This window comes from Protopterus annectens, chromosome 6.part0 (assembly GCF_019279795.1).
Source record: "Protopterus annectens isolate FY-2018-M chromosome 6.part0, PAN1.0, whole genome shotgun sequence".
Lineage (NCBI taxonomy): Eukaryota > Metazoa > Chordata > Ceratodontiformes > Protopteridae > Protopterus > Protopterus annectens.
This window is the reverse complement of record NC_056737.1, coordinates 1,263,197,753-1,263,225,400: the sequence shown is the minus strand read 5'-3', so window position 1 is coordinate 1,263,225,400 and position 27,648 is coordinate 1,263,197,753. Positions and strand designations below refer to the sequence as shown.

At 36.6% G+C, this 27,648-nt stretch overlaps 1 protein-coding gene across 3 annotated transcripts in view; it reads left to right on the top strand.

The window, feature by feature from the left end:
- The window catches only part of GTDC1 (glycosyltransferase like domain containing 1), a 3,282,804-nt gene that overhangs the window by 777,198 nt on the left and 2,477,958 nt on the right, over positions 1-27,648 (top strand). For all 3 annotated transcript variants that reach the window (XM_044074854.1, XM_044074853.1, XM_044074855.1), the window contains one exon: positions 18,643-18,673. The gene's annotated coding sequence lies outside the window, so the exon portion shown is untranslated. The remainder of the gene's footprint in view (positions 1-18,642; positions 18,674-27,648) is intronic.

The following is a 27,648-nucleotide window of genomic DNA, read 5'->3' as shown; positions in this document are numbered from 1 at the left end:
TTTCCAGTACTAACACTACTGTGCAGAGTAAGGGGGAGGGTGCTGCCATCCTTCAGTCAAAAAGTTAAACCAAGTCCTCATCTATCTCGGTTGGTTATAGATCAGGTGAATGTTAAATATCCCACGGCACTTCTCAAAAAGAGTAGTGGAAGATGTCATTCTAAAGTCACTGTTGCAGTACTCCTTACTATAAAGATGTTACGCCAAGGGTGGTCATGCACCTGGCCATCATAGAAGTCCCTGGGCACTTCCATGCATCATATATAAGATATATGTTCTACGCCTGAAGCATTAGGTACATAAGTAATGTACAAGCACAAAACCTTCGGAACAACTTTGCTGCCATTTTGAATTTGGCCTGAAGGTGGTATGTCTGTTCACCAAGCATAGGGACAGATAAGTACCCTGTTGGGAACTCTTATTTATCAGGCCTTTTTTCTTAAGACCCTGCACAGCTGCCTTTCATCATTTTCTGTCTTCCTAGGAAACCAATATCTTAAACTCCTTTTTCAAGGAAGCATGGCTTCAGAATCTTTTTACCAGGACATCCAGCTCCCTTTATCATATAGGAGGTTACTAGGCTAACAGCCCCAGGGTCCTTACAAGCCTAGCCAAGTTCAACCCATGTTCCCAAGGGTGTCTACTTCAAGCAGACACTAAAATCAGCACCTAATTGCCCCTGTCTAAGAGGGACACAGGTGGACCCGCAGGAGAGAATTTTCAGTTACCCATCCAGTTGGCCAAATTGTGTTTAAATAGGACCAACGAGGGACTTTGTTTAACATGAATAGGAAGCTTGTTCCAAAGGTGGGGCAACCTCTATGAGACAAATCTGTCTCTCCAGCAAGTTCTGTTGATGTCACATACCAGATTAAGGTCCTTTGAGTGAGTGAGTGAGTGAGTGAGTGAGTGAGTGAGTGAGTGACCCATGTGCCATTTGACCTGTGAATGTGCAGCATTTCCATTAAAGCTGGATCAGAGATTGCTCTATATGCAAGGCACAGGTTGCCTCTAAGGAGTCTGTATGGCAGAGAGTAAAGTGACAATGTTTTCAGTCTGTCCGCATAACACAGATCTTGAAGACCCTGAATTTTCTTTGTAAGGAACCTTTGTTGCCTCTCCAATTGCTGCAGGTGTTTGCAAGGAATACACCAAAGGGAGTGTTGTACTCTATTATTGGCCTGATGAGGGAAGAGTACAGGGAGGTTATAACCTCTTCATTTTCTGGAAGCAGTGCCCTTACTTATGAGATAAGCAATATAAAATGCCCTTCTTACCACTGTGGAGACATGGTGATCAAAGTTAAGTTGCTGTCAACCCGTGTGCCCTGGTCTCTCACCACTGACTGTGTGCTTGGGGTTTTGCTATTGATGTAGTTTGCAAGAACATCGCCCTTGCCAAAGGGGGTAGTAATGTATTTTTTGCATTAAGTTTAAGATCATGACTTTCTCTCATTAGTCTGCATAACACCTTCTTGCAGGATGTTTACATTATTAGGGGTTTCAATTATTGCTCCCAGTTTGCAGTCATCAGCAAACCTTGTCAGCCACAGTCCTTTAGTTTTAGCCTGTACTTCGGAGAAGTAGATTCTGAACAGTAGGTGTCCCGGTACTGATCCCTGTGGAACACAACTGGTTATGGGTCTGCTGGAGGAGGTGGAGTCTCCTGTTTTGACTGTATGAGTTGTATCAGTAGGCCAGTTTGCAACCCACTTGACAATATATGGGTTGATACAAGGCTGGGTGAGTTTATCAATGATGCCTGAGTGGGGGATTGTGTCAAAGGCCTTGGCTACATGTAAGTAGGCCATATGGACATATTTGCCTTCATCTAGGGCATTGGTGACTGTCTCAAAGAAGTCCACCAAGTTTAACAAGCATGATCTCCCGTTGACAAAGCTAAACTGGGTGGGGTCAAGCATTTGGAGTTTTCCTATATCTTTGTTAATAAAGTCCATAATGATTCATTCCATGGCCTTGCAGATAAGGCTGATCAAGGCTAATGGTCTATGATTATCAAAGAATTCAGAGAAATTAAGACAAGAGGCTTCTGCTGTCTAGCCTTTGCCAGAAGTCTCTGTCATGTTGGATGAAGAGAGCACGGAATGGCTGGCTCAGATGTCTACCCCATTGAAGGTCTATAGCGGGCTTCCGTTTGCACACCCTCTGAGGCTGAGACTATGTCTGTGCAGGATGAGAAGAGAGAACCTCGGCTGATAATTTCTGATGGACCTAGGGGAATTTCACAAATCTAAGTAAGGGAAGATATACCAGGTTCCCTCATAGAGGTACTTCACCATTCAAAACCTCTGAAGTTTGTCAGGGTAGATGTACCTGAATAAAACCCCAAAAGGTCCAGCACAATGGGTAAAAAACTTGAAACTGTTTTATTTAAGTAACTTGAAAAAACAAAACAAAAAGCAGACCAGTTTCAGCAACAACCTTCCTCAGTGCATTAACACAAATGAAAATACCTAATCTTTAAATACATGACATCATTAGCATTCACAAAAATTATTGGTTGGATATACCATTATGACAATTCATTCAGACCAGGTTTAAATAAACCCCCTAGCCTGATAATCCAACCTGATTCCAATTGTTTAGTATGGTGTGCCAGCAAACTTTAGAAAAATTAGAACCCTGGACCTTATCAATAACAGTAAATGTAAATCTGGCTGTTTTGTGGGCCAAGGTGTGCTTAAACAAAGCAATGGTAGTTCTCCTGTTCCTGATCTCACTGAGGTGTTTGGATATCCGAAGTCTCAGTGTTCTAGACGTTTGTCCAACATAAAACGCTGAACAGGAACAGGTAGCCAAATAGACAATCCATTCACTACTGCAATTTCCAAAACATAAAATATCGTAGACTTTGGGGGTGTTAGAGCTGGTGAAAGTTTTAGTTTTAAATATGTGGGGGCATGCAGAACAGTTTCCACAAGGAACACATCCCTTAACCGTGCTTCCAAATATAGTAGCCTGTTGAAGTGTAGGTGGACCCTTACGTTTATAATGACTGAAATGGGAACCTAAAGTGGGTCCCCTGCGAAAAGAAAATGAACAAGTAGAAGAAAGAATATCATTAAGCTTACCATTGGCCTTTAAGATATCCCAATGTTGATTGATAACCCACTTAAACATCTGAAAATTCTACTCTGAAAATTCCTGCCAAAGGTGGTTACTAATCGTATGGGCTGTTGTCCATCCCTGTTGACATCAGACTTTTTATACTGTAGTAAATCTACTCTATATTATGTTCTAACCTGATCCCTAGCCTGACAGATGTTGTTTTCTTTATATCCCCTCTGGATAAAATGGTTATGCAGATCTTGTTTAAACCAGGCATAAGTGTCCTTTGTAGAACAAATGCAACGCATTCTCAAAAATTGTGACTTGGGTATATTGCAGATGATGTTGGGGGGGGGGGGTGATGACTACCAGCATGTAGTAATGTATTGTACTGAGGATATTTTTGAAAGACCTCAGTTTTTAGGGTATGATCAAGATTCCTAATAACCATCACATCTAAAAAAGTGATGGCATCTTTATTGGTATTCGAAGTAAATTATATACCCCATTTGTTCTGGTTAAGGTATTCAACAAATTCCTGTAGAAAAAACAAGCCCTCCCCCCTCCACACCATCCAACAATCATCCAAGTAGCGCCACCAGATTTCAATTTATCCAAGAAGTAGATTATGTGAATCATCATAAATAAGCTGATGGTCAGTATAGCCCATGAACAGATCTGCATAAATGGGGGCAAAATATGCCCCCATGGCCGTACCCTTAACTTGCCAGAAGCATTTACCAAAAAAGTGAAACACATTTTTGGTCAATACGTGTTCAGTTAAGCATACTAAAAACGTATTGAATCCAGGGGGATAAATGTTAGCCTGATCCAACCAGAACTGCAACGCCTCAAGCCCAGCCCAGTGTGGAATACTGGTGTATAAATAGGACAGATCCAAAATGTACATTAGCCATTCAGGCTCTAATTGCATGCTGTCAATGATTTGTAGAAAGTTGGTCGTGTCCTGAATTCTAGCATGAACAAGGGACAACAGGGGCTGTAAATATTTCGTCAGATAGGCAGACAGGGATTCAGTCAATGATCCACATCCAGAGACTATAGGTCTACCTGGGGGATTGGACAAATTCTTGTGAATTTTGGGTAGGAGAGATACAGATATTGAGATTGAGGGTCAGAAACTGTTAGGTGATGGACAGTTTTTTTTTATTAATAATGCCCTCCTCCAAAGCCAAATTCAAAAAATTATCAATTTCTTTTTTGAACTGTAGTGTGGAATCTAATGACATACCCATATAGAATTGTCCATCCCTCAACTGTCTCTCCCCCTTCGCCAAATATTTATCCCAGTCCATAATTACTATTGCCCCTCCCTTGTCTGCTGGTAATATAACTAGATCTTGTCGAGCCATCAACTGGTGCATTGCTTATTATTCTGACTTTGTTAGATTATAATTAATGTTTGGCATAAGGGATTTGTTAAAGTGTAAGTCTTTTAATACACAGACTTTGAAAATGCCCACATATTTATCCACAGGTGGAACAAAATTGCTTCTGTGGAACTGAAAATCGGTAGATCTTTGGGTGTTCTCATTGTCCCAAAAAAACAGTCTTAGATTCAATAGTCGACAGAAATTCAAAACCTCATTAACCAATGAATTTTCATAAACAAAAAAACAGGCACAAAATTTAAACCTCTGTTGAGTAGCTTTATTTCACTTTCTGAAAAAATATAGCTGGAAATGTTGTGTACATTATTCTCTAAACTGTGTTTGAGGGTAGAAGTTCTGTCAAAATGAAACAGAAAACAAGGCATGTTGCTGCTATTGCTGAACACCCCCAAAAGGAGTAGCATGATTTCACCTAAATTCTCTTTAAAGCCTTTATGGCTTTGAAGCTTCCTTAAGGATTGCCAGTTTATTATCCTGTAGCAATTATTTTTTACTTCCACTGCCTTAAAAAGGTTTAGGGAAAAAACTTCTGATGATAAAGATTTAGATTCTGGGGAGGAGTCTTTAGCTTATTCTTCCCAGATTCACATACATTTCTTGCTTTTGGCTCTGATGAGGAGGACACTCTCTCTCCTGATTCCTTGGTGGAAGAGCTTTTTGTTTTATGATACTGTTCTCAAAATGGTGGACCATTTTAAGTGGGAAAGTTCTCAGAAATCTGAAGTTCAAAAATATACTATGATTTCCTCTAGATGGATTCTCCTAGACTTTCAGAAATGCCTCCTGTTCTAGAGACTGTATTTGATAGCTTAACATCTGCTTTTCATGCACCTCAGTCTCTACCTCCTGTTTATAAAAAAGAAGGACACATTCTAGAAGGAGCATATCAGTGTCAAGGAAAGGAAAGCTTTAATCCTTGCTTTTCAGACTCTACGTACCTCTGGTCTCCAAGTTCACTCAGAGTCTTTAAGGCCAACACCACTGTTATGTGGCACATAAACAAGGGGAACAGTGTTGTACCACCTTTGCAGACTAGCCCTCATAGCATGGGACAGTGCTGTATGCCATCAGTTGATTCTTCACGCTGTCTGTATTTCTTCAGAAAGCAATGTAGTGGCAGACAGTCTGAGCAGATCCAACGAAGACCTTCATGAATTGATGTTGCACAGTGAGGTTTTCCTGGACATTGTTCATTGGTAGGGTATTCCTCAAGTGGATCTTTTTACCTCCTGTCAGAACAGACAACTCCCCGAGTTCTGTACCAGAGTGCCAAGTCCTGTAACTTGGAAGTGAGTTACTACATATTTTTCTTGGAAAGGGATGTTCCTGTATGCATTTCTCCCTCTTCTCTTTTGCCATAGCTAATACTATACAAGATTATGTTGGACAGGCACATAAACTTGTTGTTGACTCCCTTTTGGCCCAGACAGCATTGGTTTCCCCTACTTTTTCACCTGGCTAGGGGCAATCATCACAAGTTACTTCACAGGAGGGATCTACTCACATTGGACAAGGCCTGTCTGATTCACCCTTATTTTGCCACCTTACAATTGACTCTTTCGGTGATAGGGTTTTGATTCCTTTTTGGCACCATTTTTCTGAGGATGTGATTTGGGTTTTGCATCAGACAACAAAACCCATTGTTTTTCAAAAGACCAAAGAGGACCAACCACAGCTTAAACTAAACATTTCATATTATTTATTGAGAGGTTGACTATATGAAATGTAATCTTTTTCTTAATAGTATCTGGAGATATGCTTTTAAGCTGACTAATTAGTTAATTGTTTGCTTGGGCAGTCTTTGTAAGTGCTTTGATGCTCTTTTTGTATTTGAGTCTGAAGAAGCGACTGGGAATCGTGAAAGCGCTTACTCTCCTTTTTTTCGTTTTATTAAAGCTGTTTTAGTTTAAGCTGTAGTTGGTCTTCTTTCGTCTTTTGAACAATATTGCTGTTTTACTTATAGAGGACCTTTGCCTAGTTCCTGCTTTTTCTTTGACAAGAAAACCCATTACTAAGAAATCTTATGTTGCTAAGTGGAAAAGATTTTCTTCTTGGTGTCACAGCAATGAACAGGACCCTCTTTTGGTAGGTATTCCTACTGTTCTTTCATATTTGTGTGAGTTGCTCCATTCTGGTCTGGGATACTCTTCTGTTAAAGCTGATCTGTCAGCCATTTCTACTTGTCTTCCACTGGATCCACCATTTTCTTCCAGATTTGAGGTTAATCTCCAGAAAATCCTTAATTAGTATCTGGGTAGGAGGGCTGAGGAGCCCAGCTGTTTGCACTCTGAAAGTCTCTACAGAATGGAGAACATCCTGCCCAGGCATCCTTGTTGAACTTCTCTGTAAACTCTTTGAATTAGCCAGAAAAAAGCGACTGGAACGCCTTCCACCTTACCATATAATGAGTCTATGGCTAAGGACTGGGTTGGCAAGAGTGTTTTTTCCTCTGACACATTTAAACTCAGCATCTTTTGCTATTAGTCTCACCTGTGAAGATTCCACGTTTCCCTAGTTGAATCGACACTAGCCAGCTCCTAAATGCTTCATCTCATGCATGTGTCCCCTCATATTATCTATAGTATGATCCCATTTATTTTCATTAGGGGTAATGTATAATTATCCACCATGTGACATGCAAGGACATTCTCTGTTCAAATGGGATAGGTTAATTCCAGCACATAAAGGAACTCTGACTAGGCTTAAAATGGCCCTAAGGGCAGCTAGCATAGTACTTGCCTCTGAACCTATGTACAGGTTCTAAAGGTGTTCTTCATATTAGGCCTCCAAGAAAACTCATTCCTACTTCTTGGTACCTGAACTGTGTTCTTGAAAAGTTAACAGTCACCTTTTGAACCAGCAGCCACTTCCACTTTGAAAATGTTTACCCGGAAAACTGTCTTGTTGGTGGCTCTGACTTGCGCTAAAACAGACTCTGATCTTCAGGTCCTCATGGCAGTTCCTCCTTTTCTAGTTTTCATCTAAGACAAATTGTCTCTTAGAACCAGTTTTACTTTGATTCCTAAGGTTGTCAGTGATGCGTTTTGAATCAGACAAACATTCTTCCTTCCTTCTTTCCTTCTCCACAAATAGCAGTGAGAGGATTCTTCATGTTTTGGATTTGCATAGACAGCTCAGATGCTGTTTAAGTAAGACTAAATATATTTGGAAATCTGAGCAGCCTTTTGCTTCTTTTCATGACAAGAAATGGGTTTGGCAGTTCTAAGCAAACCATTTCTTTTTGCATTTCTAAAGCCATTTCCTTTTGCTGTTTTCATGGCAGACCACTTTTTGCTTTTGTTTATATTCATTCTGCTGAGGCAGTTGCCTCTTCTGGAGCTTTAAGAGTTTTGATGCTTGTTCCATTTTGGAAGCTGCTATTTCGTCTTCTGTGCATACCTTTACTAAGCTCTAAAAGTTGAATGTGTTTTTAAGGGCCACAACAGGTTCTGACTGGTCCATCTTTCATGTATTTTGAGAGTTCCTCAGTTCCTTTTTCCTTCTTCTTTCGGCTTTTCCCGGTTAGGGGTCACCACAGCGGATCACCTGTCCGCTCATGATTGGCATTAGAGTTATACGGTGTCGAGTTGACAGCCTTGCGCCCAACCTTCCACAGAAAGTGCACGCACGCACTCATGCCTAGGGCCAATTTAGAGTGTCCAATCCACCTACAGCATGTCTTTGGGATGTGGGAGGAAACCGGAGCACCCGGAGGAAACCTACGCGACCACAGGTAGGACATGCAGACTCCGCACAGAAGGCACCCCAGCCGAGGATTGAACCGGAGAACCTCTTTCTGTGAGGCGGCAATGCTAACCACTACACCACCGTGGCCGCACCCTCCTTTTATTTATTGTAGCTCTAGTACTCTCCCTGTAGCAAGTAATACTGCAACAGTGACTTAGGAAGGGTGTAGTACAGTTGTGTAAGAACTTAACAGTCACATCCTTACTTACCCCTGTTGAGTTTTCTCTTTCCTTTGGTTGAGGGGGTCGTCTTTTCTTTTCTTCTGGATGTGCATGTAACATGTTCCTTTTTTTCCTGAATTGCTGCTTCTCTTTTCCTGGGACAATTCAGTTCTGAGGGTTTTGCACTCATTTGTCACTTATGTAACTTACATTTTTGACGGAGGACATGCTTCTGATGTACGGCCCATGGAATGGCCCAGGCTTTTGTATGCTGACAGGATGTATGACTACAATCGGCAGGATATCCCTATAGTAAGGAATACTGCAGCAGTGATAAGTAGGACAACTACTCTTAATGGTAAATTCTTATATATTTCCCCCCCTGGTAGCCTGACCAAATTTGCCCTAGTCTGTATGTGTCTTCCCTGCTCCTATTAGTGAGTGCAGTGCCACTGACAGATTTGGGAAGCAGGCATACATGACCTCTATATTTATTTTGGTGGTGGTAAACTATCTGTTATACTTTTGCGTACAGCTGGAGCTGCCAGATGAGATGTCTCATTCACTGGATAAATTGCCTGTAGTTGGAAAAACAGTCTTGCTCATAGCACTTACATCAGCAAAAAAGTTTTGGAATTTCAAGCCCTGATGGCTTCTCCTCCTTTTCTCATTTATTCATACGGATAGGGTAATCAGAATAAACCCTTCCTTTATATAGTAAGCCTTCTTTAGTCAGTCCATCAGTATTCCCACCTTTTTTCTTTCTCCTCAGAATAAGTTTGACAGTATCTTGCACTCTTTAGATATCTACAGGCAGCCTAGATTTTACCTTGACAGAACTAAACTGATCAGGAAGTGAGATCAACTTATTTCCTTTCAGGTCAAAAAAATTGGGTTTCCTTATAAAAGCCCATTCTACCCAAGCTATTGCTTCTTCTGGAGCCTTTTTCAGGGGTGTGGACACTAGATTTATTTTATAAACAACAATTTGGGCATCCAGTCACTAGATCTGACCTTGAAGAAATCACGGAGTACCTAAAAAGCTCTGGGAATCTTCCCATACTTTACTATCTTCTTCCTGATTGCTGTTGCATTTTTAATAATGTGAGACCTTAACATAACGACAGAAGTCTGATTGATCACTGTTGCAGTATTAACACCCTCTCTATGTTTCTTCCTTTTTCTATCTTTTTTTCTGGCCATCACATTCCTTTCCCATCTTACATATGTTGTGTAGGGTGTTTATGTGTGTGTGTGCGCGTGCGTGCTCAACCTTGATGAGTGGATGGGTAGCCACAAAATTGTCCTAGGGGTTCCACCCGTGTCCATCATTGACAGAGGCGACAGGTGCTGTTTGAGGTTTCTTTTTTGAGGATAAACTGTTGGCTAGGCTTGTAAGGGCCCCATAGCCATTAGCCTAGTAATCTCCTATGATAAATACACACACACACACACACACACATATATATATACATATATATATATATATATATATATATATATATATATATATATATATCCACGCACACACATATTACACATGATAATTTGAAAACTTGAAAGGAATGTGATGTCACTTTGGCTAGAAAAAATATAAGCTGGAAATGGACACACACACACACACACACTTACACTTATTTCCGCCGCCTCTTTTTTGCTTCTCCCAACTTTGTGGTTTCTGGTCTGGGACAAGAAAGTCCTGAGGTTTTTGCACCTGTATGTCACTTATGCACCATTTAACTCTCTCATCCTTTGAGCATACATTGGACATACAGTTTGTGATGTATGCTGGCTGAATATACAGTGTCCTGGACAGGATACTTTGCATATGTTATTAATACTGCAACAGTGATCAGATAGACATCTATTCTTAAGGTAAGTTCTTACACAACTGTATTATCTTCAAGGCAATTTTAATTTGCGAGATTGTACTCTGTATCAGAGCTGCTTCCTTGTAGCGGACTGTGATTGATTCTATAACTATCTGGATATATAAAGCTGATAGAAATATGCTTTTTTTGCAAGACAAACAGTAAGGACAGTAAGGATGAATGGTCCAAAACGCAGCAAACAAAATTAACAGTAAAAAATAGCGAAGGATCAAGCCGCAGCAACACAAGGCATAAACTGTTTAGTGATAGTGAGCGCTTTCGCAGCACCTTTGCTGCTTCATCAGACAATACAAAAATCAAAAAATACCATTTTTAAAATTTCATTGGCTTTGTATTTTAAAAATGGTGTTTTTTGATTTTTATGTTGTGTGATGAATCAGCAAAGGTGCTACAAAAGCGCTCACTATCATTAAACAGTTTATGCCTTGTGTGGCCGTGGCTTGGTCCTTTGCTGTTTTTTATTGTATACTTTTTTGCACTTGATCTGTTTCTGTCACAGTTAACAAAACTGTACTGCATTTTTTTTCTTGATTGAATACTGCTAGTGTCTAATTTTGTTAGCAAAACTGTACTGCATTTGTTTATTTGCTTGATTGAATATTGCTGGTCTCTGTCTGCATTTTGTTTTTCCCACCCTTCCTCCTAAGTGTTGTTGTATTCCTAAACTTGGTGGCTTTGGAATTGCCCACCCCTGCTGTAAATTTGATTTTGGGCACTCCTCCCAGTACCATCTCATTTACTCACTCTACTGAGTACAGTGGGATCATTTGGGAAAGATTACCCCCTTGCTTCTTTGATTTTGGACACTCCTCTCAGTCCCATCTCATCTCATTCGACTGTGTAGAGAGTGAGCATTTGGGAAGGCCAATCCCCTTAGTTTCTTAGTCTTGAATTATCTTCTCTTTCCTCCCTCTCCACAAAAAAAAAAAAAAAAAATCTACACTTTTACTGTAATTGTGTTTTTCCTACTTTATTACCTTATTTTGCTTTGCTGCTTGCTCTTAAGTGTTCAAGTGCTTTTATTCTGCTGCATTTATTACTGCCTGTTAGTAGCCTGGTTAAATTTGTGTGTTATTCTAAGCCTCTTAGTTTTGGTTTAGCACTTCGGCTTCAGGCCAGTTACTTTACATTTAAGAAGGTTTTCAGAACACTATGTCTGGACAGTTCCCGTCAGTTTCTCCTGCCACCCTGGTGGACATGGGCATACTGAGACATTGTAGCAACTGTCTCATGTTTACTGACAGCCCTCTTCTCCTAGCACATAATTCTTCTACTTGTGAGAAATGCATCTACATCAGTAAGCTGGAATCCATGCTTTCTCATGCCACAGTCAGTACTCATGAAAAAGAGGAGACTGCCAGCACAAACACCACACCACCCACATCATATAGCCAAGCATAACACACACTCACCTATGCAGAAGTCCTCAGTAAAAACTTACCTAACAACAGAGACCTCCAAAACACACTCTCAAACATTCCACACACAATAGCAAACACATCACACACAACAGATAATACACTAGTGTCTCACAAACACAGCTCATAAGGCATAACAGTAAACCAACACAGCCCATAAGGCATGATAGTAAACCAGACATACTAGTCATTGGTGACTCAGTTGTGGGACACACCGATGTCCCCCTCATCAGGCTCGACAAGGAGAAGGTCGCAGTCGGTTGTCTGTCTGGTGCCAGAATCCGCCACATTACACACACACTTAAGTATCTCTACAGCAGGTACAAGTATGACTGTTATTGTCCATGTTGGTGTAAATGACTTGAGACGTACCTCTATGGATTATATGAAGAGAAACATGATTGAGCTCTGAGTATGTGTCCCAAGCAGGTATGACCCTAGCCCTAAGCAGCATCTTACCTTCTCCAAGAATTATACCACAATACCAAAGAAAATAGACTTCAACAATTGGCTTAGTTTCTGGTGTCATTCCAACGGGATCCAGTGTCTGTCTGCCTGGGATGACATGGTTGACAGGCCTCGATGCTTTGCCAAAGATGGCCTGCACCTGTCACACCTAGGATTCCGGATTCTGGCAAAGGGTCTTGCCTCCCCCATTATGCCTTTTTTAGGCAATGTCCCAAAGACAAATCTTCCAACATAAAAGATCTGTCAAAAAGCAAATTGAAGGTCATGCTGCTTAATGCTAGGAGCCTTAACCTGAAAATGCACTCACTGAAGGCTCTCCTCATGCTGGAAGATGCTGACATCTGTGCAGTCAGGGAAACTTGGTTCAAAGCTGTGGAGAGCACCCCTGCCTTACATTCCACACATTCCAACCCCAAAATGAGGTTGGGAAGACTAAGGGTGGTGGAGTCTCTATATTCATTAAAGACAAGCACACCTCCAGACTGGTTTGCCAGACACCCATACAAGTTATAGCCAGCTATAGACCCCCCCTTCATGACTCATGACACTCACTCCTCCTACCTGGACCTACTTGACTGCATCAGGGTATCCCCTAACACCCCTGATCCTTGGTGACTTCAACTACTCCAGCATAGACTGGGTGAACTATTCCTGCACTAATGCATTCACCCAGCGATTCCTTGACTTCATCAGTTCTAATGCACTAGACCAGCTCATCTTATCCCCCACAAGGGGAGATAACATTCTGGACTTGGTTCTCACTAACATGAGTGACTGCTGCACCACTCCCATAGTAAGTTCTTCCCTGGTGAGATTAGATCATCAGTCTGTCTCATTGATTACCTTGGGTTTAATCAAAACTGCATGTGACAAAGGGTCTCTCATTGTATTTAGCAATGGACAAGTTTGGCCTGTACAGATTTTCATCCTTCATCATCAGGGGGCCATGTATGTGATCCTTGGCCAAAGAAACTACAAATGTTAAGTAACAGATGGTGTGTACTTATGTTACTGAATCAGATGCTGTTTGTTCTGTTCTGTACATGAAATTTCAGAGCACCTTAAACATGAACATAACCTTTAAACTGAAGCTAACAATAGCAGTTGGCCTGTGTTTTATAGAAAACTTGACTGATAGTTGATCTAATGCCAGGTGGAACCACTGACTCTCCTACAGTTCCTTTACTGAATGTATGGAGGCTCTTAGCATTGTAGCAGCATGTTATTAGGTTGTGCAAGTAACTGGGACTTTGAAATAATAGTACATATGTATAGTATGATCCTACATACCTCTCAACCATACTGAATTCCTCTGTTTTTACCGATTTTGAGGGCAAAATAATGGGGTGCCATGAATTCCCCCTTTAATTCCCAATTTTATTTTTTTATTTATTTACTTTTTTTTGTTGTACAACTTTAAGTTTATGGCTGAAGTTACCACACATCATCGGCGTACGGGGGCATGCGTGAATGACATCAGCTTCGTTGAACTGTTATTTTGAACTGTTTTGGAGTACCAGTGGCCGCTAATGGCAGAAATCCATTTAAGCAGACCACAGAGGAGTTTATCATTCTGTGGCCAGTGCAACAGAAGTATGTCTTGTTTTATTCAGAATTCAGTGCTATTATTGCTGCCACTCAGTTTTATCTGCTACTGTGTGTGCGATTTAGTTAATCTATTAAACAGAGGGGTTCCCATTATTCAGTGCATAGCTTAGTTAGCTTAGCTAGGAAGGGTGTGTGCGTGTGTGTGTGTGTGTGTGTGTGTGTGTGTGTGTGTGTGTGTGTGTGTGAGATTCCCTCGTTATTCAGACTTCAGTGCTGTTTTTTTACTGTAGTTATTCCTGCCAGTCCCGTATACGTTACTGACTGACTCAGACTAGCAGATTTGTGATTAAGCATATGTTATTCAGACTTCTCTAGTTATCCGATTCCCATTTATGTTTGAGAGTTTCCCTCATTATTCAGAACTTTCAATGCTGATTATTCAGACTAGCAGGTGTGTACTGATTAAGAGTTATTCAGACTAGCAGCAATTGTTTATCTGATTAAGAGAGGTCCGTTTATCTGATTACAAGAGGAGAGGTGTGTGTTGTTTTATTCAGAATTCAGTGCTGGTATTGCTTCCGCTCTATTTTATCTGTTACTGTGTGTGCGATTTAATCTATTAAACAGAGGGGTTCCCATCATTCAGTGCATAGCTTAGCTAGGGAGGGGTGTGTGTGCGATTCCCTCATTATTCAAGCTTCAGTGCTGTTTTTTTTTTTTTTTACTGTAGTTATTGCTGCCAATCCTGTATATTGACTCAGACTAGCAGGTGTGTGTGTGAGATTAAGCATACTTTATTCAGACTTCTCTAGTTATCCGGTTCCTGTTTACTGATTAAAAGAGTTTTCCTCATTATTCAGACTAGCAGCAGCCGCTTAACCGTGTAACATCTGATTACAAGAGAGGTCTGTTTATCTGAATTCTAGTAGTGTGTGTGTGTGTGTGTGTGTGTGTGTGTGTGTGTGTGTGTGTGTGTGTGTGTGTGTGTGTGTGTGTGTGTAAATGCACCAGTTAAGTTTACCTGGTGGTTAGAGGTACTCAGGCTCAAACCCTGTACCTTAGGTACAAGGAGCAAGAGCCTGAATTCCCTACCCATACCACCACTTGTAATTCATCTGGAATGTTTGGCTCATATAACTTTTCATCTTTTCCTCTTAAAATTTGTGGTTTTCTAACAAATCAGTTAGAATTGAATTCACTAAGTAATGATAGCCATTTAAGTTTGTCTTCCTGTCTTTTAGGAAAGGGATGGTAACAGAAAACATTTTATTCTAGCAATTTTCCAAGATTATACAAGCAATGTTTCCCCTGCCCTGGTTTTTGGGCCTTTGCCCCCCCCCCCAATAAATTTTGGCTTTTTCCAGATTTTTTCTGCTGCATATTTCTTCAGGGGGAGAGAAGTTTAGTGCTGCTTATGCCAAGTCACTCTATGTTGTTAGTAGCACAACAGATAAAATACTTGCTTTTGATGCAGAAAGCTATGGGTTCTACTCCCACAGTATGTAGATTTGCTAATACTGTACTGTGTTGTACTTTTAAAGGGGGTGGATGCTGCAGTCCTGAGAATGTCCTCTTTTGCGGAGAGACCTAGTAACTATGAACCTGTTATCAGTTTGCCATCCATTCCCTATTGCAATATTACTAGCTTATCATTTTTTAATGTAACATAGGCAATTTATACGTCAAGGGCAACAGGCACTTTAGTTGTTGATGAAACAATAAAATATAAAGTTGTTTGCTAGCAGCAACCTTTTCATTAGTTACAGATCTCGTTAATGAGGAACTATTTAGATGACTTTTCTTCTGCAGAGATTGTGGATATTTACTGGTGGAGTGTAGAAGTTTGAGTAGACTTTTATGATGGAAATGTTCTGAATTGGGTAGTTTTGTCATTATTGCTTCAATGATTACTATTAAAATGTTTGAAGCAGTAAATTTAAAATATGCTCTAACAAGATTGCTGTATTAAACAAGAAATATAATTTAATACAATCGGGAAGGTGTATCAAAGAACTCATATATGTTTTGTTTGCAAGGGGCCTATGATTTGAAAACAGCCCAAAGGTAATCCTCATCCACAACTGGCCAGATGCATTTTCTTTGAATATGGGTTTCAGTGCTGTTTCAATGAATGTGAGTTTCAAAGGGTAGAGAAGTTTTCATGCTAAGTTTATTTTCATTGTGAGACTGCATTGCTTTGTTTATCATGTGTCTATTAGTGTTTGTGCTATGAAATGTAAAATAAAAGTTTTAAATGAAATCCAAATAATCATTGTAGAAGTAAAGCAGTATGCGTATTACAGTGTTTATGGTAAATGGGGTATATTAGCAAAATAATAGGACATTGGAATGGCTGCAGGGGGGAGGGCTGTGTATTGGGAGTCCCCATTCGACCATGATTTTGTGAAGGGGGAAGGGTGGCCAACACCCCCCCCCAGGTAGCACAAAGTCTAGCAATGCCACTGATCAGTAGGCCATGGAGAATGAGTTTTGGAGGTCATAGCAAACTATAATATTCTTTTTCTAAGATTAGAATATTGCCTACCATTAAATGCCCTACATTTACCACAAAACCCACATACTGCAAGTCACCAAAAACAAAATCCTAAGGTTCATCATCATCTCTCTTCGCAGTGAGCATCATTTCTACGCATTAAAAATGGTTACCATTTACTACAGGGTATGGGGCCATATTTTGGTTGTCTGTTCTTCAGTTTCTGTTTGAAAGTTGGTATCCCACAATTCCACCGGAGTGGGTGGGGTTACATAATTATGCATGCAAATTTTATGTTATCCAGTGTACGGATTTGTACCTATTTTCATGGCCCTTTGTCCAGATTTTTGATGTTTCCAAGTTGAGAGGTCTGTGATCCTATGTAAATAGAAGACCAGTGCCATGATGTAGATTGGGGTAATATTGTTTTGTTTGTGGTCTCCAGTCACCTTTTTGTGTAGGGTGTAGTCATTTCATGACAGCACATACGAACATCATATGGTCATTCAGAACACTGTATTCAGCTGATTTGAGGACCACAGGAGAATGATATGGATCAAGATAGAGCATCATACTGGACATTTTTATAAGGAGGTAACCCATAACCATCAGAAAAAAATTCAGTTCTGTAACATCATCTGAAACCAGAATAGAGACATCCCTGACTTGATGTGCTGCTTAAGTAATCCCTGAGCTGCACAGCATGACTTTCTTTGTAATATTCTTTAAGAAGGAAATATTTGAAATTGGATGACAGTTTCTAGTATTTGCCAGATCTAAACTGTTCTTTCTGAGAAGGGGGGTTGAGTTGGGGTCAACGAAACATCTTTAATGGCACTTAGAAACACTTCCTCCCTTAGGTAGACAAAATCAACCACTGAAAATAAAGGGTTCAAGTCATATGACCGCCCAAAAAAATAGAAGGTCCAAGTCATTGATGCAAGGACAGCTCTAGACTTGACTGAGGAGGAAAAAGTGGTGATGCTAGCAGAAGATCAGTATCTGTGTGCGTAGATGTTTTTTGGGAGAAAATCATCCTACAAACTGTCTAGTCTGTCTCTATGGCTGGGCATGGCAGAGGTTATCAAATCCTGCTGGCGATAAATTTTCTAATAATGGACATCTTATTTACTTAGTAGGACTAACGTAGGAAGTAGTAAGTATATCAGTATAAATATAAATATTTACATAATTAAAATATACAAAAGTTGTGGTCAGCGGTTTTCTTTCAACCATATCTTCAGTTAGTGTTTCATCTGCCTGCCGTGGCATCAGTAACCATGTATGGTAATGTCTGCTTCTTCCCACGTCCGTTATTTTAGTTTTTACCTCTTTAAATAGGGCAGCATTTTTTTTCTTTGCTTGGTCATTTGAAATCTGGATTGAGGTGGCCTGTTTCCTCAGTTGAAGTTGACAGCTTGCCTTTTAGAACTGAAACCATTGTGAAGTCTCTCTACCTTCTTGACTGATGGTCATCAGAAGTATGACAGAGAGGCATTTAGTGTTGCTATGACTAAATACTAGAGTTGATCAGTACCCCCCCCAACCATGATTTGTTATAGGTGGTACAAAATAAATGGTGCTGCCCCTTTTCATTCGGTGTGACTAATCAGAATATTTAGTTTGAAGCTGTTGACCTGATAGTATCCTGCAATGACTGCAGAAATGGGAATAACCTTGGTTAAAATTGCTTTTTTTATTCAGGCTACTAAATTCAAGTCAGCTTTAAGGAACTTGCACTTAAAAAATGTATCAACATTGCTTGGTCATATCTGGATACATGATTTTCCAGGGAATACAAGTACTTGCCCATGTCTCAAACTTGCTGTTATCTGATTTCACCTTAAAGTAAATGTACAGTATGTCCCTTAAACATGGTAAGCGACAAACTACAGAACTCCCAAACTGCATGCACAAAAGCTTTTGATTAATGTACTCTCTTTGACAACCATTATTTGATGGTTGTATTATTATATAAGTATGTAATTATGTAATGGGTGTTAGTCATAGATGTATTACATTAGTCGTTTAGTTCATATTTCAAATGTGTTCTGGTTTTCTTTAGAATGCAGTGTCAACTTTCATCATAAACCTTTTACAACACGATGCACAATAAGAGAAAGCACTGTACTTGATTTATGATTGAAATCGGAAATTACTGAGTGCTTGGAGCATGGTCATACAGCTTGTGGCATTACAGCTTAGTTCGGATTCTGAAGTTCTGTAATGCCAAAGAATAAACATGGCAGTAGAATAAAATAAATGCATAATTCAATTGTACGTGAATATGCGGTGATATTCTTTACTTGCTATAAAACTGAAGAGTAAGCCTGCAGTGGTAATTATCTGGCATACTTATGTGTCTACTTCTGAAGTTGTTACAGAACATGACTTTAAGTTTACTTCTTTTTTTTTTTTTTTTTTTTTTTTTTAGGTATACAGTGGATGAAGCAATCTTTTGTCAGGTAACCAGACAACATTTCTATTTCACTTTTCTTTTCCAAATGGTTTTCTTCTGCTTGTTAATTTGTTAATGTATGTTCTACAACTACTTCACTCCCCCAGTAGTGTGTGGGTGTGTAGGTGTATATATGTTTGTGTGTAGGTGTAAGTAGGTGTGTGTGTGTGTGTGTGTGTGTGTGTGTGTGTGTGTGTGTGTGTGTGTGTATGGGTCCCTATCAGGATGAAAACTTACAAGAGTGAACATCAAAAGACTGAACTAGGAGCATTGAAAACCCAGGGAAGGTTGAAAAAAATCTTCATTTTCACAAGGGGTCAGTCCCCCTGTGACCCCCCAATACCTCCTGCTAATTATATGTACAAACTCCGATATTGCACTACAGTGGGGAAAGGAGCAAAATCCCAATTCCTACTGTGTCGTGATCCCACACAATCAAGGTCTTTGCTGTTTGACTTTCTGGATTTTCACTGTTCCAGGTTCAGTCTTCTGGCATTTGCTCTTCTGAGCTTTTGTCTTTAAGATAGGGAACATGGGTGATCTTGAAGGAGACATCCTGAATATTCTGGAGAAACATGAACTCGTGGCAATTAAAGCTGAACTCTTTTAGGAAGCCTGGACTAAATTACTACTGTTCAATTAAAAGTGCACTGGAACTTAGAAAATTGGCACATTGTTTACATGACTAATTGTATTTTATTTTATTCTACAAATTGGTTTTAAATACCGTTTTAAATCAGTTGAAACTTAAGTGTATATTTTGTTTCCATCATCATACATACATTTTTTTCTTATTTTTATTTTTTTCTTGTTATTTTTTCCACTTTATTAAAAATGATGTGTAATAACAATGCTAACTAATTATACAATTATATATATTTTTATAGATTGTTTTTATGGTTCTTGTACACATACCTGAAAAAGTCTAGAAGGACGAAAGCGATCTTTGTTAACAATAGGTTATGAAAATAGAAATTGATTTTTACATGCAAAATGTATATGTATATATTTATATATATATATTTTTTTTTCCAAAGAATTTTATTAAATAATTATTAAAATGAACAAATATTTCCATGAAATTATAACATTTTTTCTTTAAAGTTAAAAAACAAGAAAATAAAAAAAAAAAACCTTCTAATATATAAACCAGTGTAACTAAACTATGTACAAAGACGTTCATCATGCAAAAAAAAATTTCTTAATGTAGCTGTAGGGTTAATAAAAATCATCTGTTTACATAAATTAATAAACTATTTTTCTAGAAGTTGATAGATGATATTTCATGAATTATATAATGTAGTATTCCTAGATTTAATAGTTAACATTTCCAAATTACACGTTTCAAGGAGTATATTTTTAGTATTTTGAGTATATTTTTAAATTCCAAAAATGTAGGTGCTGTACTAGATTCCCAATTCTTAGTGATTTAGATATAAAGAAATTATCAGTAAAAATTGTTTGCAACACGTTATTGATATCATCCCAAACTTTTCTTAAATATATGCAGTTATAAAACATATGAGACCAGTCAGCATTCAGTTCAATATTACATCTCCAAAATGTTATATTCTTTTTAGAAAATATACTTATATTATGAGAAGTGATAAATGATCTATTTAAAAATCTCCATGTGAATAATTTCCATTTTAAATAAGTAGTCATACTTGCTGATTGTAAAATATTCAATTTGTCTTTCTCAGAAGGGGGATTATTGTTAATTAAAGAAAAATATTTCCAATAATTATCTGAACGTGTATCTTAATCACATTTAATTGCCCTATAAATGTTTGATAACTTGTTATTAGCAGGAGATTTATGCAAAACTGATAAAATCATATAATGTATTAGCGTGGGAATTTTTTTTCCTAATTATAGGAGACATAGAATCCAATTTATTTAATACATATTGTCTAGCTTCTTGAAGCTCTAACCATAAACAAGAATCAAGTTTATACTCTTCCAAGAGTAAACTATTGGATTTTATCTCATTATTTATCATCATTTGGAGCCAAAATGTTAAATGCTTTTGCTGAAATATAGACATTTTTGTATAATCTGAAGAGAAAATAGATCTGTGTGTGTAGGCTATAGGGAAGAGTAAAAAAAGCCAATCCTTATATATATTATATTTAAATATAACATTTTTAAATGATTTTAAAAGAAAAACTATATACCTAAGAGTTAAATCTCAGAGAAGAAAATTCAGAAATATAATCTTTTAACCTCCAAATAAATGGATTATTAATTATATTTAGCTTATAAGAACTGTTTATATCTTTGGTATTTTCTGACAATACCTCTATAAACTCTTTCCACTTAGCAGTGTATTCCACATCGATGAGATGAGAGATTGTATTGAATACTAATGAAATTGAATAAATTTCTAAATTTGGTAAGGCTATACCCCCATTTTTCCAATTATACATATGGTATGTTAATGCAATCCTTGGCTTATTTGGTAACCACAAAAATTTCTGAATCATTGAATTTAATTTTTTAATTATTTGGTAAGAAGGAGGTATAGATAAAGATTGAATTATATATAAGATTTTGGGGAGAAGGATCATCTTTATTATTAAAAGTTTATCATCCATAGAAAAGGGTAATTTGTTCCATTTATTTATTAAATTTTCTATCTGTAATAGACTTTTATTATAATTTATTTGAATGGTATCTGTAATAGTGTTAGTAATAATTATACCTAAATATGCTATTTGTTGAGACTGAGCTGTATATTCATTATATTCATCAGGTATATTGTATTTTTTTGAACCTGTTAAAATAATTTGTGTTTTATTATTATTAAAAGTAAGGCCAGAATTTTTTTGAAAATATTCCATGTTCTTAAAAAAGTTTTTGTATAGATTCCCTTCTACACCCAAGAGTAATCAATATGTCATCTGCAAACATTTGTATTGTAGATGATATAGTGAGGTTTAATTTGTATCCTTCAATATCTTTATCATGTCTTATTAAATTTGCCCATGGTTCCATAACTAATGAAAATAAAAGAGGGGATAAAGAACACCCTTGCTTAGTACCTTTTACTATTGGTATATTTTGAGATATACCAGTACCAATTTTAACATAAGCTTGGCTACCTTCATATAACAGAGTGATACGATTGATAAAATTATTGGAGAAATTTAATTCCTTTAATTGAGTGAACAGATATTCCCATGTAACTGAGTCGAAAGCACAATTTATATCTAAACTAACTAGGGATAAATTTGTTTTAAGATTTTTCACTGAATCAATTAAAGTTAATATTCTTTTAATGTTATCATATGAAGTTCTCTTTATTATAAACCCCGTTTGATCACTATCTACTAATTTGGGTAAAAGTGTTTTAAGTCTTTCTGCATAAATGGACATAACTAATTTGTAATCAGTGTTTAATAGGGTGATGGGTTTATAGGAGGTACACTTAGAGGGATTTTTTGTTAGATTTTAAAATAGGAGAAATAAAAGTGTATTTCCAAGTAGGTGGAATTATGTTTTTGTCCTGAACAAGATTAAATACTTTATAAAGCAATTTTAGAGCATTTATAGGTAGTAATTTGTAAATTTCAAGAATGATGCCATCATTACTTGTGCTTTATTTTGCTTTAATTTGGTAATGTGAGTTTGAAGTTCTTTGAAATATATTTGTTTATCAATAGAAAACCCTTGTTCCTCTGAAAGTCTTGTTTTAGTGTATTTATTAATAAATGTTTTTATTTCCTCTTTAGAGTTAATTTCAGTAGTTGTTTGGTTGATGTTTATAAAAAAACTCTCTAAATTCAGTTAATATATTATGAATTTCCGATACCATTTTTCCTTTTTTAGGGGAGAATATTTCATTAATATGATTAAAATCTATTTAATCTTTTTGTTTTGTTAGCAAGAATTTTTAAGGATTTAGGGTTAGAAGAGAAATTTATAAACTTGAATTTTTCTATATTGATCATAGTTTTATGTTTTAATATTTCTAGATATTTATTATTTAACATATTTATTTCTTTTCTTTTGTCTGATATATATTTATCACCCATATTACTAAGTTTTAAAGTGTCTAATTTACATTGTATATCTTGCAGATCTTTATCCCAAGCTTTCTTTTTTTTTGTTGTACCAATTCAATATCCTACCATATAGATAAGCTTTTAGGGCATCCCATATGTAACTTTCTGATATATCATTAGTATTGTTAAGTTCTAAAAAATTCTGTACTTCTGTAGAAATGAAATCATTAAAAATCTTTTAATTTTGTGATATAAGCTGGGATCATTTTTATATGAATATTAACATTTGGATTGACTACCACTTCAAAAAATATAGAATTATGACCTGATAAAGGACATGAAATCACTGCTGATTTGTTTAAGGAATCTGTTAAATTATTAGAAATAAAAACTCTATCTATCCTCGAGTATGAGTTATGACTATGAGAAAAAAAGGTGTAAAACAAAGAAGTAGTATCTGCAAAATAATTTAAATATTTCAAAAAATAAGTATCTGAAAAGTCTTTTAATAATTTAGATGATGTAGATATTCTTCTCTTTCCATTAGTACTAGAGTCTTTGTAATCTAGAATACAATTGAAATCTCCTGCCAAAATAATGTTCCTTTTAGAGAATAGTACAATTTGAGCTAGATGTTGTTTCACTGTGTTTATCCCTATTCCTGGGATCCAATATATGTTAATCAATGTGAAAATTTTACTGTTTATTTCTATGGTGACTGCACAAAACATTCCTTTATTATCCTTATATGTATCTATTATTTTAGGAAAAGGCATTATGCTGTTCCATAGGATAGCTACTCCTCTCTTTTTCTTAGTTTGTTCAGAACTTACTAAAATCTTATATGTTTTAGATTCAAGTCTGAATATATCCTCTGTTATTAAGTGAGTTTCTTGTAAAAATACTAACTAGGATTAAGATATCTAGTTAAATTCCTCCTTTTATTAGGATTATTTAAACCATTAATGTTAACTGATATACCTTTTATTGTAGTCATTGAAAATTAAATGATGTAAATATAAACATACTGATCCAAGAAATACACAAGAATATATCTAATAGGACTACTGTTATGATCATTAGAACAAACATATTGTAAGAGTATCATATTCTTAAAATTAAGGTTGTTTCCTACTACATAAGATATGAACGTCTGAAAAGTTATTATAAAATATTTATAACCAACCCGAACCCCTCTGGAGTTTAAAACTCCTAACTCGAATGACATCAGTCACTCGAATCGACCTCCTATCAAAAGCAGCATCCAATCAGCACCTGCCTAAATGTATATAGCCATAACTATAAAAATAAGGCTTCTCATCAATAACATAAACAATTTTTTGTATGAACCAAATATATAGATATAATGTTGTGTCAATTAGTAAATTGATGACAGCTATATCTTAGGAGTAAAGTACAGAATTTTCTTACATTCGTTAGTAGATTATTAAGAACTACTATGCTCTATTAGTTCACTCTTCTGTTTTAAAGTAATCACATTTCATAAGAACCTTAAAAAGAGACTATGGCATTTTTTTTCTTACCGAAATATGGCTAATAAAGGCTGAAGTGTGATATATAGTACTGCCATAGGTGATCAGCTAAATGGAACATAGTTGTAAATGAATCACCTAAGGGCCTTCAATAACCACTAACATAGGCAGCTAATAAATAAGATGCTAATAAAAGTGATTTTACTAACAATCAACTAACATACTGATTGTTCTGAAAGAAATGAACACTGCATTTCTTTGCCAGAAACCAAATATAGTGATTACTCATCAAGAAGTAAAACCAACAACATCCCACTAGTTTTCATATAACCAAACACCCCGGTGCAGTCTCTCATAGAAGAGTGACTAATAAACCTTAAAAGTCTGATCTTCCATTCATTGCATTAATTTGAGTTACCTCAAAGGGTCCATCACCATACTGAAAACTAGTGGAAAGGTCATATTAGTTCAAAGAAGCAAGGTGCTTAAATAGCTCTTTTATACTATATAGAAGACTTATTTAAATATAATGAGCTTTTTATTATTCAATTATAGCTTATACTATCTTTGAATTTTGAAAAGCTATTTCATTAACAAAACAAAAGATGAAAATTTCACATTTTCTAATGATAAACAGATCTAACTATTTTTAATGCACCTGTCCTTGCAATATTATTGCTGCCTATGTGGTACATTCCTATCAGCCTATTACACAAATGCATTCATAAAATAACTGAGATAACCTATTATATACAACTATACATTTAACATTTTGATAAATGCTTCATGAATATTTTCTCAGCAAGTCAATATTTATAAAAAATGTACATGTAACACAAGTATATAAACAGCTTTTGTAGCATTATTGAATCTTCCAAAAATGCACAAATCACAACTAGTATTTCTCATCAAGATATCAGCACCCTTGTCATACATAAAGCAAATATTTTATGAGAATACTATTCATATATAAATACATAAGGCTCAAGAATAGCTATGATGATCAGAAAAAGTATTTAGGCTACATGCGTAGTATAATCCCTATTTATTTAAGAGATTATTGCATATAATGTCTTACAATAAGTTGAAAGTAGTAATCTAGTTATATCTTCTTTCCGTATGCTGTATAAGGAAACAAATCCGATTCAGTAGCTTCCGGTGAGGATCATAAGATCAATTTACTTCCGACGCCTTCATGATGACGTTTTAAGAAAGCTCTGAGCTTTCCAGCTGCGATTGATACCACAGTCTCGAGCTCATCATGAAGATAAAGCTTTCAAAGTTCCGGTGGGAAATAGTAAGTGAAACATTACTTAACTACATATAAGGCAATGCCTCAAGACTCCCTCTATACCGAGAGAGATGAAAAAAAACCTCGCATACACAACACGAAGCAATGACAGCTATCAAGCAAAGCTTCACCACACTATCAACCAGACTGTCCAGTTAATCTCTGACCAAAGCACACAGGCACCAAAACATGCAATTAACAGAAACAACACCACACATGTCTCTACAGTGCTAGAGCACCAAACCAGAGCCTCCAAATAAACACACCAACAACTCAGAAACGACAACAAAGCCTTACCATTACTCCAGCCACACTGCCACTCACATCCCGGGTCAGAAGTACCATCACTAGCACAGCAGTTCTGCAACTATACATCAGGCCATCATACAAGATTTCTTTATCAAACAATTAACCATAAATCAACTAAAATACAAATACAGCAATTATAACTAAATAAAAGTTTTCCAACCTCTATAAGAACCAAAATCAAGATAAACAAATATGCCCCCTAATGATGAGCACCACTACAAGACATCCGGAAGCATAGATATCCGAGACAGGGGAATCACTGCATCCATGAGAATCAAACCAATAAACATTAAGATAATTAATCTTAAACAAATAGTATAAATGAAAAAAAAAATCCCAACAAACGACTATTCTACAAAACAAAATAGACAACTATTTAGTTAACCAATTTACATTATATTAAATATAATACCAAAAGCTCACCTGGATGTCCGGTTTCATTTCCTCAACTGAGTGAATCAAGTGCAAATATGTACTTGTTATGATTCATCTTTTGATTTTTTTTTTTTTTAGGGTCAAATGTTTTCCAAGTGTTGTTCTCAGCATTTCTTTTAAGACTAGGACTGGCCTACTCCATTTCATCTACTTTTTCCAGTATGTTATTAGATTTTATATAAGTTATTGCATTGTCTAGGTCGTCAAAAATTTTAAAAACATCTTGATAAAATATTTTCAGTCTTGCAGGAAAAAGCAAATGGGTTTTTATTTTATTCTTTTTTAGTTCTCTGACTAAAGGCAAGAAAATTTTACTTTTTGATAATACCGAAGAAGAATAGTCATTATCAAAGCGTATAATATTGTCCTTCAGTTTGATTGGGGATTTTGCCCATGCAGTCTTTAGTACCATTTCCTTATCATGAGCTGATAGGAACTTTACAATAACAGATTTAGTATAATTACTCTTGGTGTTTTTAGATGTCACCATTGATCTATGGGCTCTTTCAATACCATATGAAAGAGCCTCCGGCAGTTCAAGTACTTCGGGCAACCAGGAAGATAACAATTTTTCCATATTATTTCCCTCTATGTTATCCCGTAAGCCAAAAATTTTCACATTATTCCTACGGGACCTGTTCTCAAGGTCATCAACCTTTGTCTGAAGCAGAGAATTTTGCTTTAACAGGAACTCAACATTATGTTCACTCTCCTGAATTCTGTTATCCATATCACTTAATGCAGTTTCCATTCCTGAAATCTGCTTCCTTTGTTGCAGTACATCTTCATGTAGAATGTCCATTTGGTGAGAACACTTTTCTTTGAAATTGTCAATTTTTATATCCATTTCATCTATTTTGACACTTGGTTCCTGAATAATATTTAGTAATGACTGTAGTTCTTTTTTGATAGTTGTCTCTTGATGAGAAGATTTAGTGAAGCTCATCCTGTTCTTTTACTGTAGTACTTCCAAGTGTAACTTTGACAGGAAAACTTAAAATCTACTTGAAATTCTTTATATACTACCCTAATATATATTTTAAAGAATTAATTAAAATAAAAAAAACTATTATTAGGGAAGCTTATATCAATATTTTCTGTCAATAAAGTTCTGTAAAGGCAGAGTTGATAAGAAAAGCTGCTACTCTGTGCTCATCTTGGCCACGCCCCCATTTATATATATTTTTTGATTGCCAAATGAAATAAGGTTGATATATTTCCAGCCATCTAGTATATTGTCTTGGATAAAATCACAGACTTAATAATCTACTTAATAATCTGGTTAAATAAGAGGTACCACATCAGTATAAATTTTATTTAAAGTGCATAAGGGTTATATATTAGTATGACAGCTACTAAGTAGGGCAGGACCAGCTCGAATGTCACACTGATGGGTGAAGGGATGTGAATTTAACATGTGTACCAATAACACTTTGTTTTACAGCAC